The sequence below is a fragment of the Halichoerus grypus genome, chromosome 6, assembly GCF_964656455.1.
Source record: "Halichoerus grypus chromosome 6, mHalGry1.hap1.1, whole genome shotgun sequence".
Classification (NCBI taxonomy): Eukaryota; Metazoa; Chordata; class Mammalia; order Carnivora; family Phocidae; genus Halichoerus; species Halichoerus grypus.
Window position 1 is genome coordinate 152,910,778 of NC_135717.1, and position 14,624 is coordinate 152,925,401.

At 47.8% G+C, this 14,624-nt stretch overlaps 1 long non-coding RNA gene across 1 annotated transcript in view; it reads right to left on the reverse strand.

Annotated features, from left to right (window-relative positions):
• The window catches only part of LOC118524362 (uncharacterized), a 63,732-nt gene that overhangs the window by 15,952 nt on the left and 33,156 nt on the right, over positions 1-14,624 (reverse strand). Inside the window, exons 2-4 of the long non-coding RNA XR_004911588.2 lie at positions 6,894-7,121; positions 2,777-4,365; positions 639-761 (exon numbers count right to left, since the gene is read on the reverse strand). This is a non-coding gene — a long non-coding RNA (uncharacterized LOC118524362). The remainder of the gene's footprint in view (positions 1-638; positions 762-2,776; positions 4,366-6,893; positions 7,122-14,624) is intronic.

Below are 14,624 nucleotides of genomic sequence, written 5' to 3' on the forward strand. Positions count from 1 at the left end.
GGGCTCAGAGCAAGTCTAGCCTCACCCTGACCCCAGAGGGAGCTCTGGAGCCTGAATAACATCAAGGAATATGCCACTTCAAGGCCAGGGGCCCAGGCTTGTTATTCAGTCTGTCACTGGTGCAGACCACCCCTGAAAAAGAGAGGAAACTATCATCTTCCAAGTGATTCTGAGTGAGGAGGGTCTCGCTGGCCAAGGACAATTCTCGAGAAAGGGTGTAGCTGACATTGGATAGCAGCTAACCCTTACAGCTGCTGAGGGATGGATGCACTGGCCCAGTGAAGGGGAGCTGGTGGTGCACCCCAGCGTCTACCGTGGGAACAGAACACTGAAACAGTAGAGTGGGTCATGGAGGAAGCATCTGACCGCCTCTCTAGGGACACTGAAAAATAGAACCAACTTGGTGAGCCTGGGTGGCTCAGTAGGTTAAGCATCTGAATCTTGATTTCAGCTCAGGTCACGATCTCGGGGTTGTGGGATCGAGCCCCACGTAGGGCTCCCCGCTCAGCAGGGTGTCTGCTTGGATTCTCTCTCTCCCTCTCCCTCTGCCTCTCCCTGCCCTCTCAAATAAATAAATAAATAAGTAAATAAGTAAATAAATAAATAAATCTTTAAAAAAAAAAAAAGAACCAACTCACCTGTCTGGCAGAATCAAAATAAATGGGCTTGCCGTGAAGCAATAAGTGGATGAGACACCTTCACAATAGATTATGGAGTGCTGCAGGTCTGTTTTTCTGCATCCTGGGAATTCAACGGCAAACCTGACAGAAATGAGAATGTGTGGCACTCAGAGCTCCATCTGGCGAGTGCCCACAAACAGGAGAGAGAAGAGCCAGAGGGACATTTTCTCCTAATTCCTTCTCTTCTTTCCCCCATCGTCAGTGCCTGCTGACTGAAGCAGTTTGGAATGATCATTAAAATGGCAAGCTCTACAGTTAACCCCCCCAGTTGGTTCTGCCCTTGGACTAGTCAGTTAAGCTCGCTAACTCAGTTTCTCCAGCTGTGAATAGGGACAATTCTTGTGGCAGAGGCAGCTGGCTGGGTGCCTATCCCCGGTCGAGGCACCTGGCTGCCCATCAGTAGGAAACTGCGTTTCCAGTCCCCTTGTGGCCACATGTGTCTCCTGCTCACCAGTGGAATGTGAGTGGGACTGATCAGAGCAGGGGAGGAGCAGGTAACCCCACCCCACCACCCCCCGACCAACTCCTTCCCCAACCAGCAGCTGAAAGGAGAAAATTTTGAAGCCCTTAGAGGAGGGTCAAAGCTTAGGTAAAAGGAACTTCAGTTCCTATGTTACATAGATGGCTGCCCACCCAGGATTACTCAGAAGAGACTGAAGTGAGGGAGAAATCAACTTCTTGTTAGGTTAAAGCACGGTGATGGAGATGATCTCTGTAAAGAATTTTAGGCCCCTCAATAATCTCCATCATCTTCTCTCATGAAGTACCCCAAAATGAACATAGAGTCTGTGTAAGGGCAGTGTGCTGATGTTTCTCAATATTTGGCTAAATATGGAAATGGGGCTGAAAGACAAATTCCCTAGCCCCTCTTAAAATCTGATATACAGAAACCCAGGAGTCACTGTTGCTTAGCAACCTAGCAGATAATCAGCACTTACAATTGTCAGTTACAAGTATTAATGGAGAAGGGATATAATTTTTTATGGAAACGATAATAAGAAATAGTTAATTGAATGCTTATTGTGTACTAGACACTGTACTAAGAACTTGGGTATGTTATTCATTTGATTCTAATCATAAACTGATTAAGGTATGGATATTCTTATCCCCATTTTACAGACAAGAAAACTGATGTTCAAAAAGTTTAAGTAATTTGCTGAGTTAGTAAGTGGTAAACCTGGACTTGAATCCAGGTCTGTTCAGCCCCAAAGCCTGTGTCCTTTCCTCTCTATGGCAGAACTGGTTCCAAAGCTGCCCCTCAAAGCTAAGGGCTCCAGTCACTTGGGGTAATTAAATCACCACAAAGCCATAGCCAGATCCCTGTCCCTTGGTAGATTTTTTTTTTTTTTTTAAATCTCCCTAAAGTCAACAGACCATCCAAGATGGAAAGTTTTTTTTTTAAAGCCATAATTTATATAGCTCATCTCACTGTGACATTTTTCAGTCTTGTCTTCATTTCAGCCCCTCCCCTGTGCCACAGATTGGCACATCATGGGGAAAAAGGACCAGAAAACTTATAATGGGAGAGCTAGGAGGGGTGAGTGATTTTTGCCCCAAGATTAAAGATGCTGTCCTCAGAGGTTCCCTCTGACTTCCCACGTGAGCTCTTGGCGTCTGTGATTTTCAGGATAACCCTTCACAGCAGGGGGCTCTGACTGCCAGACATCCCTACACAGGAGGGTGACCCGGACAGGCCCTTGGCCCAGCCCAATAAACCAGGTGAAGACAATGCTCTGCGTCACTCTGGGCAAGGTAAAGGCCTCTCAGACCATGAGTGCACCTGTCCCAGGGGGCCCCAGTGTGAGGGACCACTGCTAACAGTAAGTGATAGGGGTGGGGGGTAGGGGGCTAAAGCACTGTCTCTTCCTAAAGAATGAGGGGGCGCTGTTCTCTCCAGAGCCGACTGGACTTGCCTTAAGTCCACCAGGCTTCCCTATTCCGAGGACGTTCATACGTTCATATATTGTAAGCCTTTCCAGCCTGCTATGCTGCACAACGTTGTGTCAAGAACAGGTGCTCTCAGTGCTACATTCTGATCTGGCTCTTTAATAGCAACTCAAGGCAAGGGAAACAAGGAAGATGTTATTGACACTCACACTTAGAGTTTCACTTCCCGGATTTCTCCATGGCACTGGGGATTTGAGGGTGTTATGGAATCACTTTTCTCCTCCCTTCTGGGTTCAGAACCAATGGAGAAATAATCCATGAGAATCAAAGATCGCATGAATGGTGTTCTTGCTGAGAAGGCTGGTTTGAAGACTCGGCTGGGCTCCAAGGGCAACAGGACCGGCTTCCCTTCCCCCTGAACTGAAATCGTGAACTGGTCCCAGAGTGCACAACAGTGTGGCCGTCAGGTGCAGGACTCTGGCAGAGTGGCGGGGAGGACCCTGCGTGGAGCCTGCGGGCAGGCAGGAGGTGCTCAGCAAGATCAGCTTCATGCACTCTCCCCATCTTCCCAAGGAAAACAAGAAAGAAGGGTCTCAGCCCTTTGGGGAGGGGTCCCCTATTCTGTAGGAATCACGAGGAGTGGAGCACGCAAGCTTCCCTCCCAACAGACTGCTGAAGACAAAGAGAAAGAATCTAATTTTGGAGGCCGTGTGGAAGACCCTGAGGAGGAAAGCCCAATCTGGACCTCCTGCATCCACCACACCATCTCCATCTGTCAGCGGCCCCGGGGCTCCTTTTTTACACCCAAGAAGCTGACCAGCTTTGTAACTCTTGGCTGAATAGCTGGGACACATCAGCGTCTACTGATCCAAATTGCCTCTGTCAGAGTCCCCCAGCCTGTGCCCAAGGGCTGTTTTTCCGCGTCCCCTCTCCCAAAAGCATCATGCAGCCTGGAGTAGAGGTTGACATTTTGAAGGATTGCTTTTCCTGAATTTGCTGCATTTTCCCTTCTTGGGGTAAGAGACGGGCTGCAGACAGCGCTGTGGTCGCCATAGGTCCAGAATGCATTAGCGGATTAGGCAGGGGGAGAATGCCAGCCTCCTGGGCTCCACATGCTCTCCTGATCGGCGTGGTGTTTGCCAATCTGCTAGCATTTCACAAACAAAACAGTATTTTAATTACTCTTGGCTATACTGGTGGGTCGTATTTTGCTCTGCCTTTTCTCCTCCTTGGCCCCAAACGCCCATGCCTTGTCACCGCGCCGTCCCCTGTAACGACACACCTGCAGTTATGAGAGCCAGAGGAGGCCAAGGACGGGGCCCTTCTGGTGCCTCTCCCAGGACCTCGGGATCTTAAGAAACTGCTTCCGGCCCAGTGTTGCCCCGGGGTGGGTTTGTTTGGGTGCCTGAAGTGTCAAAGAGTTCTAAAACAGGTGTGACTCACAGGTTTGGTTGATTTGGTTTTCTACCCACCATAAATGATTTCTACTTAAAATACTTGTGCATTTCAAACTGTCCAGCTGCCCAGGCAGGGTGGAATGTGCCAGAAGAAGCCACATAAGTGCAGAGGTTTAACGCAGTGGGTTCTGCCTGGTTGTGCAACGCTGTCTTCCTGACAGGCCAGGCTGCTGCCGGGGAGTCAAGGAGATCTAGATCCCGCAGGAGCCAACAAGAAGTGTAGGCAAATATCCTCAGGCCACGATGCTATCTTGACTTGGTCTTGCTTCCAGAAACTCCATAAAACCAGGAGGGATTTTCATATACGTAATCTCTGCTTCATGGTTTTTTTTTTCTTTTGTCTTCATTTTTACGAAAAAAAAAAAAAAATCCTGTGAAGAGTCTCTAAAACACCGCCTTAGCCCACCCAAGTTCAGGCCATTGCCGTCTGTCACCCGGATTGGCCTCAGGTCTTCCACCCTGGCTCCTGACCTCCAGCTCTCTCCCCCACGCCTGCCAGCTTCAGTCTCCCAGTGCCCAGTTTTAATCTTGTTTGTCTCTTGGTTGAAACTTGTCGGAGGCTGGCCTTACTGAATGGAGTACTAGTGCCCCAGTGCTGGTCCGAGGCCCTCTGTGGAGTAGTATTGACTGAACTTTCTGAGCTTCACCTGCCCGCAGGCACTTACCCTCTGCGCCGAGATGAGGCTGCATGTGTTCTCCAAACACACGTCTCTCTCCTCTGCTGGGACAGCCCCCAGCTCCTTCTCGCAGAATCCTACCCACCTTCTAGGCCACCCCTAAATGCTACCTTCTTCCCAAACCTCCCCTGTCGCTCCAGGCAGACACACTTTCTTTGGGTGTTCACGTGGAAACACCATTTCCCATTCTGTTCTCTATCCATCTGTGTGCTTGTCTTACCCTTCGCTCTGAGGGCAGTTTCTCCATTTATCTTGTATTCCCCTCAGCATGTAGCACAGTGTCTTACACTTAGGAGTGGCTCAATAAATTAAATTGATTTGGAGTTGGAGTACTTTACTAATCAGGTGTACTGATACACTATCTTCCCAAATATTTTCTTTCTTTCTTTCTTTCTTTCTTTTTAAAGATTTTATTTATTTAAGAGAGAGAGAGAGAACGAGTGGAGGGGAGCGGCAGAGGGAGAGGGAGAAGCAGGCTCCCCGCTGAGCAGGGAGCCTGATGATGCAGGACTTGATCCCAGGACCCCGAGATCATGACCAGAGCCAAAGGGAGATGTTTAACTGACTGACCCACCCAGGCGCCCCTTCCCAAATATTTTCTATCCTATGTTCAGAAATTAAAATATCCATTCCAAATGACATCAAGGGAGAAAACTTCTGCTCTGCAATTTTTAGAACAGTTTCTGGTTTTTTCATCAGATTTTAGAAAGTGTAGAGGCATGTGGGGGGCTGGGGGATGGGGAACAGAGCTTAGCAACTGAGTGGGTATTTCAAGAGCTTGGAAGTTAGGTGTGAATCCTTATTCCATCACTGACCACTTGTGTGACATTGAGGAAGTTCCTCATCTCTCTGAACCTCAGTTTCTCATCTCTAAATAGACAAAACTACCTATTTTAAAAGCTTATTTGTAAGAATATTAAATCAGAAAATTTCTATTAAGCCCTAATTCAGTGCCTAGTATATAGATGGTATAAATCATAGTTGTCATAATCATCCTTATCCTAGTAGAAAATCAGCTTCCATAATCATCCTATGCTACCTATATTTTGCTCGAGAATCAATCACTGAATCTTTTAATGAGTATATATTGAGTACCTATATATTTACCCAGCATGCTGCTGACTGTGGGGGTGAGTAGAGATGGAGATCCAAAAATCAAATACTACAAGATTCTAATCTGTTTGAATGGACAATAACAGCATAAGAACGTTTACTGAACTGTGCTATGGACAGGTGTTCAAGTTCATGTTAAAAGGTAAAGGTGAGGGGCGCCTGGGTGGCTCAGTCATTAAGCGTCTGCCTTCGGCTCAGGTCATGGTCCCAGGGTCCTGGGATCGAGCCCCACATCGGGCTCCCTGCTCCGCGGGAAGCCTGCTTCTCCCGTTCTCACTCCTCCTGCTTGTGTTCCCTCTCTCGCTGTCTCTCTCTCTCTGTCAAATAAATAAAAAATAAAATAAATAAATTTTAAAAAATCTTTAAAAAAAAGGTAAAGGAGATTTACTGAAACCAAAGTGAGGTGCAGTGTAACACGACAATGAGAAGCCCCTATTCTCAGGGCCTTGCTGATGCTGTCCACAGACTGACCCCCTGTTACCTGTGGCCGCATGGGCCCCAGCCCTCTGCAGGTGGCTGACCCTTCCCCACCCCCACTGCTGCGCCTGGAAGAGCCCCGTGCTTGGCTTAGTGCTCTCCTGTCATCACCTGGAAATTCTTCATACTGTTCTAACAGGCTCTGCTTTTGCATTTTGTGCTGGGCCCCACAAATTATGGAGCCAGTCCTGCTTATAGGAATGTGAGGGGTTATGCTGAATACATTTTCTGTCCCCAGAGCCTGACACATCATGTGCTCATAAATATTTCTGAAATGAATGAATTCACTTCCACAGTCATCTGGGTGACAAATGCTCATACCTCTGCTTTTACCTTTAGACTTGAAACTTATAAAGTTAGGTACATCTATGCCTTAGACTTTGAATTTTGTGAAATAGGACATGTACCATTTTCTACAAAATCTCTATTCAGGGGAAGCAAAGAGAGAAGCCAGCAGCTGGGTGACTTCTCCACCTCAGTTTCTAACACCTCGGTTCTTTCTATACACACGGTTATGACCTAGATCCCCTCATACTCAACACACACACACACACACACACACACACACACACACACACACACATTCATGTGCACATACATACCTCTTCCTGAGCTTGTTTTGGGACCGACTGGACCTCTGAAGTAAACAAATTCACAGCATATATTTAAAAAGCAGTTCCAGGGGCGCCTGGGTGGCTCAGTCAGTTAAGCGTCTGCCTTCGGCTCAGGTCATGATCCCAGGGTCCTGGGATCGAGTGCCATGTCGGGCTCCCTGCTCAGCTTCTCTCTCTCCCTCTGCCTCCTCCTCCCTGCTCTGTCTCTCACTCTTTCTGTAAGATAGATAAATAAAATCTTTTTAAAAATAAAATAAAAAGCAATTCAAGTACAATTTCTGAAATCTGTTGGAGTAACAGTAGACAAGTCAAAGACACATTGAAAAACACATTCTGACATACATTTTTTTGTGGTGGTAAAATATACATGACATAAAATTTACCATTTTAACCATTTTAAAGTTACAGCTTCGTAGCATTAAGTACATTCATGCTGTTAGGCTCCCAGCACCAGCATCGGTCTCCAGGCCTTCCCATCACCCCCAACTCAACATCCAACAGTAAGCTCCCATTTCCCACTGTCCCCCAGCCCCTGGTAACCACTCTCTACTTTCTGTCTCTATGAACTTGACCATTCTGAGCATCTCACATAAGCAGAATTGTGCAATATTTATTCTTTTGTATCTGTCTTGTTTTACCTAGTGTAATGTCTTCAAAGTTTACCCACGCCATAGCGTGTGTGAGAACTTTATTCTTCTTAAAGGCCGAATAATATTCCTCTAGGAGTACATGCCATGTTTTGTTTATTCATTCCTCTGTCAATGGACATTTCGGTTGTTTCAGATATATTTTTTAAATTTTTATTTTATTATGTTATGTTAATCATCATACATTACATCATTAGTTTTTGAGGTAGTGTTCCATGATTCATTGTTTGCATATAACACCCAGTGCTCCATTCAATTGCCCTCTTTAATACCCATCACCAGGCTAACCCATCCCCCTGTACCTCTGAAACAAATAATACATTATATGTTTAAAAAAAAAAAGAGAGAGAGAGAGAAGATAGTAGGAAGGGAAAAATGAAGGGGGGGGGGGGAAATCAGATATATTTTTAAAAGAAAACTTCCCTGAGAGTTTTTAAATTTTACAACATGCAACGTAAAGTCTTGAGGATGATGGGGGCCAATTTCTCTCAGCACCAGTGAGCTAGCCAGTGCTTCTTGCCCATATAGCTTGGGAGATCTTCTGCGATCACAAAGAGAAAACTGCCAGAAAGAAAGAAGGAAAGGTAACCTCTCTGGAGGTAACCTTTGGTCAAACCTGGGTTTATCAGCAGTGTTTCAGAAATGTCCATTGAACACCCACATACCCAGCAGGAACACGAGCCTTATACAAAGGACACAGATGCATTCATCAACAGTTTTACACCCTTAGAGATAATTTCCATATAACCCAAATCAGCCCCAAATCATGACAGCAGGTTTGCCTTGAAGCTGATTCAGGCAAGTGAGATATGGAGACTCTCTCAAGAAAAGTTGATTTTTCATTCCCGGAGCATGTGGTGTATGTGGGATGAGGTGTGGGTTCCAAGAGTTGATGTAAATACTTGCATTTATGGCCTATCTGTTATGGAACATGCCAACCTCGTTGCCATATTATATTTACCCAAGTCAGTAAAAGGCCTCGATAAACCAAACAACAATTCATTGAATAACAGTGTCTGGTGGAGTTTGGTGATAGTTCTCCTTCTTTCCTATTTCCACTCATTTATCACATATTTGTAGAGCACCCACTATACGGGGGCCAGGCAGCCTTGTAGTCACTACAAAAGTGAGCAAGGTGGGGAAGGAGGTTATACACTTAGGAACAGCAAACAAGCAAATAAACAAGATGACTTCGGAGCGTGCAAGTCCTACCAGGGACATAATGGAGGAGATGTGACAGGGGGTGGCTAGGGGCCAGGAGTGGGAGAGTCACTGTTGACCAGGCCATCGGGGAAGGCTGCTCTTAGGAGGAGAGCCTGGAGCGGAGATCCACAGCTAACGGGAGCAAGCCATAGGGAGCCGCAGGGAGGGCCTTCCAGGAAGAGGAAACTGCAAATGGGCAGGTCTACATCTAGAAAGAGCTTGCTGTGTTCAAGCAGTGGAAGGAAGGCAGACAACTGTGGCAGAACACGATGGTGGAGGAAGGAGGACCGTGCAGGCTTGAGGAAGGATTCTGACCAGGTACAGGAAGCTGGAGGTAGATGATGAGCAGGAAAATGACCTGAATTACAAATTACATATTTAAAGGAGTACTCAGAGGGCAGCGGCTGTGTGGAGAAAGCAGCGTGTAAGTCTCCCCTTTCTCCCTTCTTTCTTCTGGGAAGATCACAGGCTGCAGAAAGCTCAGCCTCGCCTCTCCTTCACTCAGCAGGACCTCCCTCAAAGCCTGAAACCCAATGCTCTCCCGTGGCAGGAGCCCTGCTGGAGGTGGCAGCCCGGGGGGACATCTGGATGCCTTTATCCGGAGCTGTCCCTGACTTGCTGACAGCTCTTCTGTCCTGAGTATTCTGTTGCTTCACACTTCCCTTGGGGAAAAAGGAGGAGGAAGGTTTCTGTCTCCAAGAGAGCTCTTGAGGGAAATTACATGAAGCCCTGAGACTAGATGTGCTGAGAGGGAAAATCTTGGCTGGTGGCCCTTTCTAGATGGGGAGCACACCCTGCACCAAGGGGCAAGCAAAGGCAGAGGGTCATCTTCCAGACTCCTGGCCTGCAGTAGGCAACGATACTTTGGGGTGCGGGTGGGGCTAGGGGTGGGAGGGTGAAGCTGCATCACTTCCTTTTTGGGAAACGCCCCTCCCTAATCCATGTCTTCAGTAGATAGTTTGACATTCACGTCCAAAGCTCTGAAGAGAAATCTAATTTGGAAATCGAGATTTAGAACTCGATGGGTGGCACGTGAAGTCATAAAGGGGAATGAAGAATCTTGGGGAATGTCTGTGGAATAAGAAGAGAAGACCAAAACCCTATCTCTAGACACATCAACATTTCAGGGTGAGCAGAATAAGAAGAAACAGAGAGAAAGGGCACGGAGGGCCAGGGGAGAGGCATGACCAAGGAGAGGGAGAGTCTTTCGAGAGAGGGTGTGGCCAACAGTGCCAACCAGAAATCCACGACCAGAAGCCCCACTGCAAATGCGGCTGGTGCTTCAACCATTGGCTGGTACTCACTGTTACCCAGGCAACAGCATCCAGTTCTTTGAATAGGTCTGGCTTTGTGCGTGGAGGTAAGGGGTGGGGGAGGAGGGAGAAGGAGATGTCAGAGGCGTGGGACACAGACTTGGCAAAGGTTTGTTTCCCAATGAGGATTAACCTCAGCCAAGTTCTGTAGAAACTGGCCAGATGCCAAGATTGGAGGAGAAACTATTCCAAGAAGAGGAGGTAGCAAGGGAACATCCTGGCCACTGCCTCTATCTAGTATGCCCGGACTGTTGGGTGCACGTGGGGAAGTCGTGAGAGATCCAGCTGCAGAAGACAACGGTGGGACAACAGGGCTTTCGGTCTTATTAAAGAGTTTACATTTTCTTTCAAGGCAATAGGGATCCACCAAGACATTTTAAGCAGACGGCTGATATGATTAAATTTACATCTTGGACTGATCACCCTGGCAACAGAGAGAGGCTGTTGGATTAATGCAAGGTGAGAAATTACAAAAGCCTGTGGCAGTGAGGGTGGATTTGTGATATATTGCAGAAGGAGATTTGTCAGGGCATTTCATATTTACTGGCAAAATTAGATGTTGACACCCTAAGTCAGGCTTGATGGCAAAGGCTGCCAGTAACAGAATTTCCAGTTATTAGCTGGGCACACAGCTCCGCAAAATAAGAACTGCATATCCACCTTCCCTGCAACTGTGAGGGCCATGTGACTAAGTTCCGTCCAATAACTTGTAAAGTGCGTGAGTCTTAACCTGGGAGCCTTCTTTGTAAATGACCCATTCCCTACCCTCTGCCTCTCTTATCTTTTCCTCCTTCCTACTGGAAGTGATGACTGGAACCGGGGCAACCATTTTGGACCTTGAGAGGACCATGACCTTAAGAATAGAGGTCAAACACAGCAGAGAAATAAGGCAGAAAGAGTCTCTGCGTCCCTGAGGCCTTCTTGGAGCAGAGCATCCTTATCAACCCAGGAGCGCCTACCTCCAGCACCTACCTTTCCTGGTAGAGAGAAACTTTTTTTTTTTTTTTAATCTTATTTAAGACACTGTTATCTTAGACCTCTTTTAACCTTGTAACTAAGAGAGCTCTCTTTTTCAGCTGTTGATAAAATCCCAAACTCTGAGGGCCATGATTCTGTACCACCCCTCAGCTTTTAGCATATTCCTCCTTTTGTCTCTAGTGTTGTTTTGGATCCTTGGCACTGAATGCACAGCCCTATACCTAGTAGGTGCTCAGTAAACACTGAAGCGGAGGAGGAGGATGCAGTACCCAGAACTGTTTTCTTGTTTTCAGACCTAGTTAATCATCGGGTCACAGAAGAAATTTGCAATGTGAATTTCATCATGCACAATAGTTAATGCCTTGCCAAGCGCATTCATCCCAGGAGTGTAAATGAGTAGGGAGGCGACTCCAGGAAGACTGACTCTGTTTACCTCACCTGGGGACATGCAGCCTTGAAAACACTGACTCATGCACTCCTGGGGGGTCCTGATTTGCATCCATTTACAGCAGGAAGAGAAGGGAATTCAGCATCAGGGTGAACTTGGAGGAAAGCTGTGGCTAAGATTCAGGTGAGGACATTGGCTGACTCCAGGCTGGCCCCTCTCCCAGCAGCCTCTGCTGCTTCTTTGTAGCATACATCCCCTTTACAACAAATTCATGTTTCCTGCACTTCTTTGTTCAATATGTCTCCTCTACTAGAGCACTAGCTCCACCAAAATCAGGACCCAAGCCTGTCTTCCTCACCCTGACACCTGAAGCACTTCAGTGCTCAATAAAATCCTGGTTGAGAAATAAACAAATGAATCAACCTTTTCAGGCAAAGAGGAAAGAGATTCACCGACAAAATCAGTCAAGCTGTACATGGGAAAACCCTTTGCAAGTTGTAAGGAAATTATTGTATTGATACATAAGATTATTCACTCTATGGGTGAGCCCTGGTGGGAGTGTGGATCCTGAGTCAGCTTCCTGAGCTCAATTCCTATCCAGCCACATAACCTTTCTTACCCAGTACTCCAGGAAATGCGAATGATTTTCAATATTCACTTAAAATAAAAATGAACAGTAAATCAGTTGGGGACAAAAGGAACAGGACAATCAAAGGCTGTGCCCAAAGTCAGACTGAAATGACTGTGAGATTATCCCCGCGCCCGGGCTTAGGAGCCCGGCCTGGGCGCGGCGGGGCCCGGGGCTGAGCTGGGTGGGGAGCAGAGCGCGTTTGCCCGGCGGGGAGCGGGTGCGGGGGGAGGGCGCCCTCTGCCGGGGGTGAAGGAAGAGGCGTCCGCACGCGCGGCGCGCGGGTCCGCGGTCCGTCCCGGACCTGGGAGTGAACACCAACTTCTTCCAGGGGGAAGGGTAGAGGGGAAGAAAAACCCACTCCAAGTCCCGTCGAGGAGGTGTTCTTCACAGATCTTTTTCGTCCCCCGCCTTTACAGCCCCAAACTTCCCCCGGCTCAAGGGGAAGGACCGCGGTTCCCTGCAGTTACTGATCGCCCTGGTCCCAGAAAGCTGGGGTGCGCCCCACTCCCATCCCTGAAGTCCAAAGAATGAAGAGATTGCTTGAAACGATCAGAAATGGCAGGTATTAAAGGACCCGCAGGACCCTCTTTTGACCACGTTCCCTTCCCCTCCCCGGGTTGTGAAGCGCAGGGGCCGGAGACCCTCGGGCTGGATCTCCGCGTGGGAAAGGGGACCGAGTGGGGCCTGAGCGCCTGGAACTGGTCCTGGGGGTCCTGGGGGACCGCCTCCGGGAGGTTGCCCGAAGGTAAGGGAGAGGCGCGCGGGACCCACGTGGGGGCCGAAGCCGGGCTCTGTTCCCGCCTCACCAGCCCCCCACTCTGCTTGCTCATCTACAGAATCGGGAGGCCGGATGCGATGGTCAGGTGGCCCCAGCCCTGTAACCCCTGAGCGGTTGTCTGTCCTATTTTAGACCCAGACTGTGGCAGTGAGGGGAGCTGAAGAACAGAGGATGGTTTGGAGTGTGACCCAGAAGAAAACAAGGGGTGGGACCAAGTCACCAGCTCCCTTCACAAGGAAGGCATAAAAGGCCCTCCTTAAGGACCCGGTCTCTCTTTATTGAATCGGGGGTGACACCTAGTGGCTCATCCGCCTCACCGTCACGGTGGTGCTGGTTCTCGGGTACTAGGTACTCTCTGCTGAAAGCTTTGGAAGCACCGGCGGCTACGGCTGGCGTGTCCCGGGACTTCCGGGGCTCTGGCCACAGCCTTTTTCCCGCCGGGTATGCAACTCGAAGTTAAATGCTCTTCTTGTCTGTCGAGCTGGCTTAGACACATCCCTCACTCTCAGGCAGCAAGCAGGTAGTGAGCGATACAAAGATAGCTAAAGCTTGGTCCCTGCCCTCAAGTAACTCACAGCCCAGCTTGGGGAGAATGGAGCTGTAAACAAATATGATATTACATTGGACAAATGTTGAGTGTTTGTTGGATGCTGTGGGGGTCACAGAGGGGGACTTTAACTCTGCCTAGAGGCATGGAGGAAGGCAATAATCCTTGAGCTAAGTGGTTTTCCACCCCAATTTTATTTAAATTCAAGTTAGTTAACATCTAGCATATTATTCGTTTCAAGGGTAGAATTCAGTGATTCATCAGTTGTATATATATTAGATGATGTGGTAGGAAGAAGTCTATGGTGACCCCCAAGGTTCCCAGCCCCCAATGTACACACACCTTCTTCCAGTTATTCAAACACTGATTTAGGTTCAGCTGTAAGAGATTTTGCAGATGCAATGAAGATTCCCAAATCAGCTGACTTTAAAATCTGGAAATTATCCTTGGTGGTCCTGACCTAATCAGGCAACTTTTAAAAGAGACTAGGCTTGTCCTGGCAAAGGAGATTTAAAGCATGAAAAGAATGTATCCCGAGCGAGATTCTCAACTGCTAGCTCTAGAGATGAAGGGGGACACATGGCAAAGAATGTGGGCAGCCTTTAGGAGCTGAGAATAACCCCTGGCTGACAGCCAGCAGAGAAAGAGGAGAAACTGAATTCTGCCAACAACGAAAGAGCTTGGAAGAGAACCCTGAGCTCTACATGAGAACACAGCCCCAGCTAACACTGTGATTTTAGCTTGTGGGAACCTGAGCAAAGAACCAGCCATATTGTGCCCAGCTGCTAACTTCGTGGTAATTTGTTATACAGCCATAGAAAATAGTACAGATGGCAGTTTGAAAGAGAGGAACAGCATGACGAAGGCTCAGAGGCATAAAGCAGCAAGATGCATTTGGAAAACAGAAGTCATTCGGGATAGGTGAACGGGAAGCATGGGAAGCAAGGGAGGTGGTAAAATGTAATGCTGAGAACTTGGCTTTGAGTCAGAGAGACTGTGCCCTTGGGCTAGTTAACTTAGTTTTCTGTGCCTCGGTTTTCTCAAAGGTAAAATGGGGCTCATACTAGTAGTTAAAACAAAGCATTGTTTAGTGGGGCATTTGGAAGCTTCAACACAGTCTTGAGATATGATAAGTGTTTGAAAAATAGTGGGTAGTCATAGCTGTAGCAATTAATCATGTGCAGAATGGACAAGACTAAGGAGAGGCTAAGTGATGTGGTTTCCTACAGTGCAG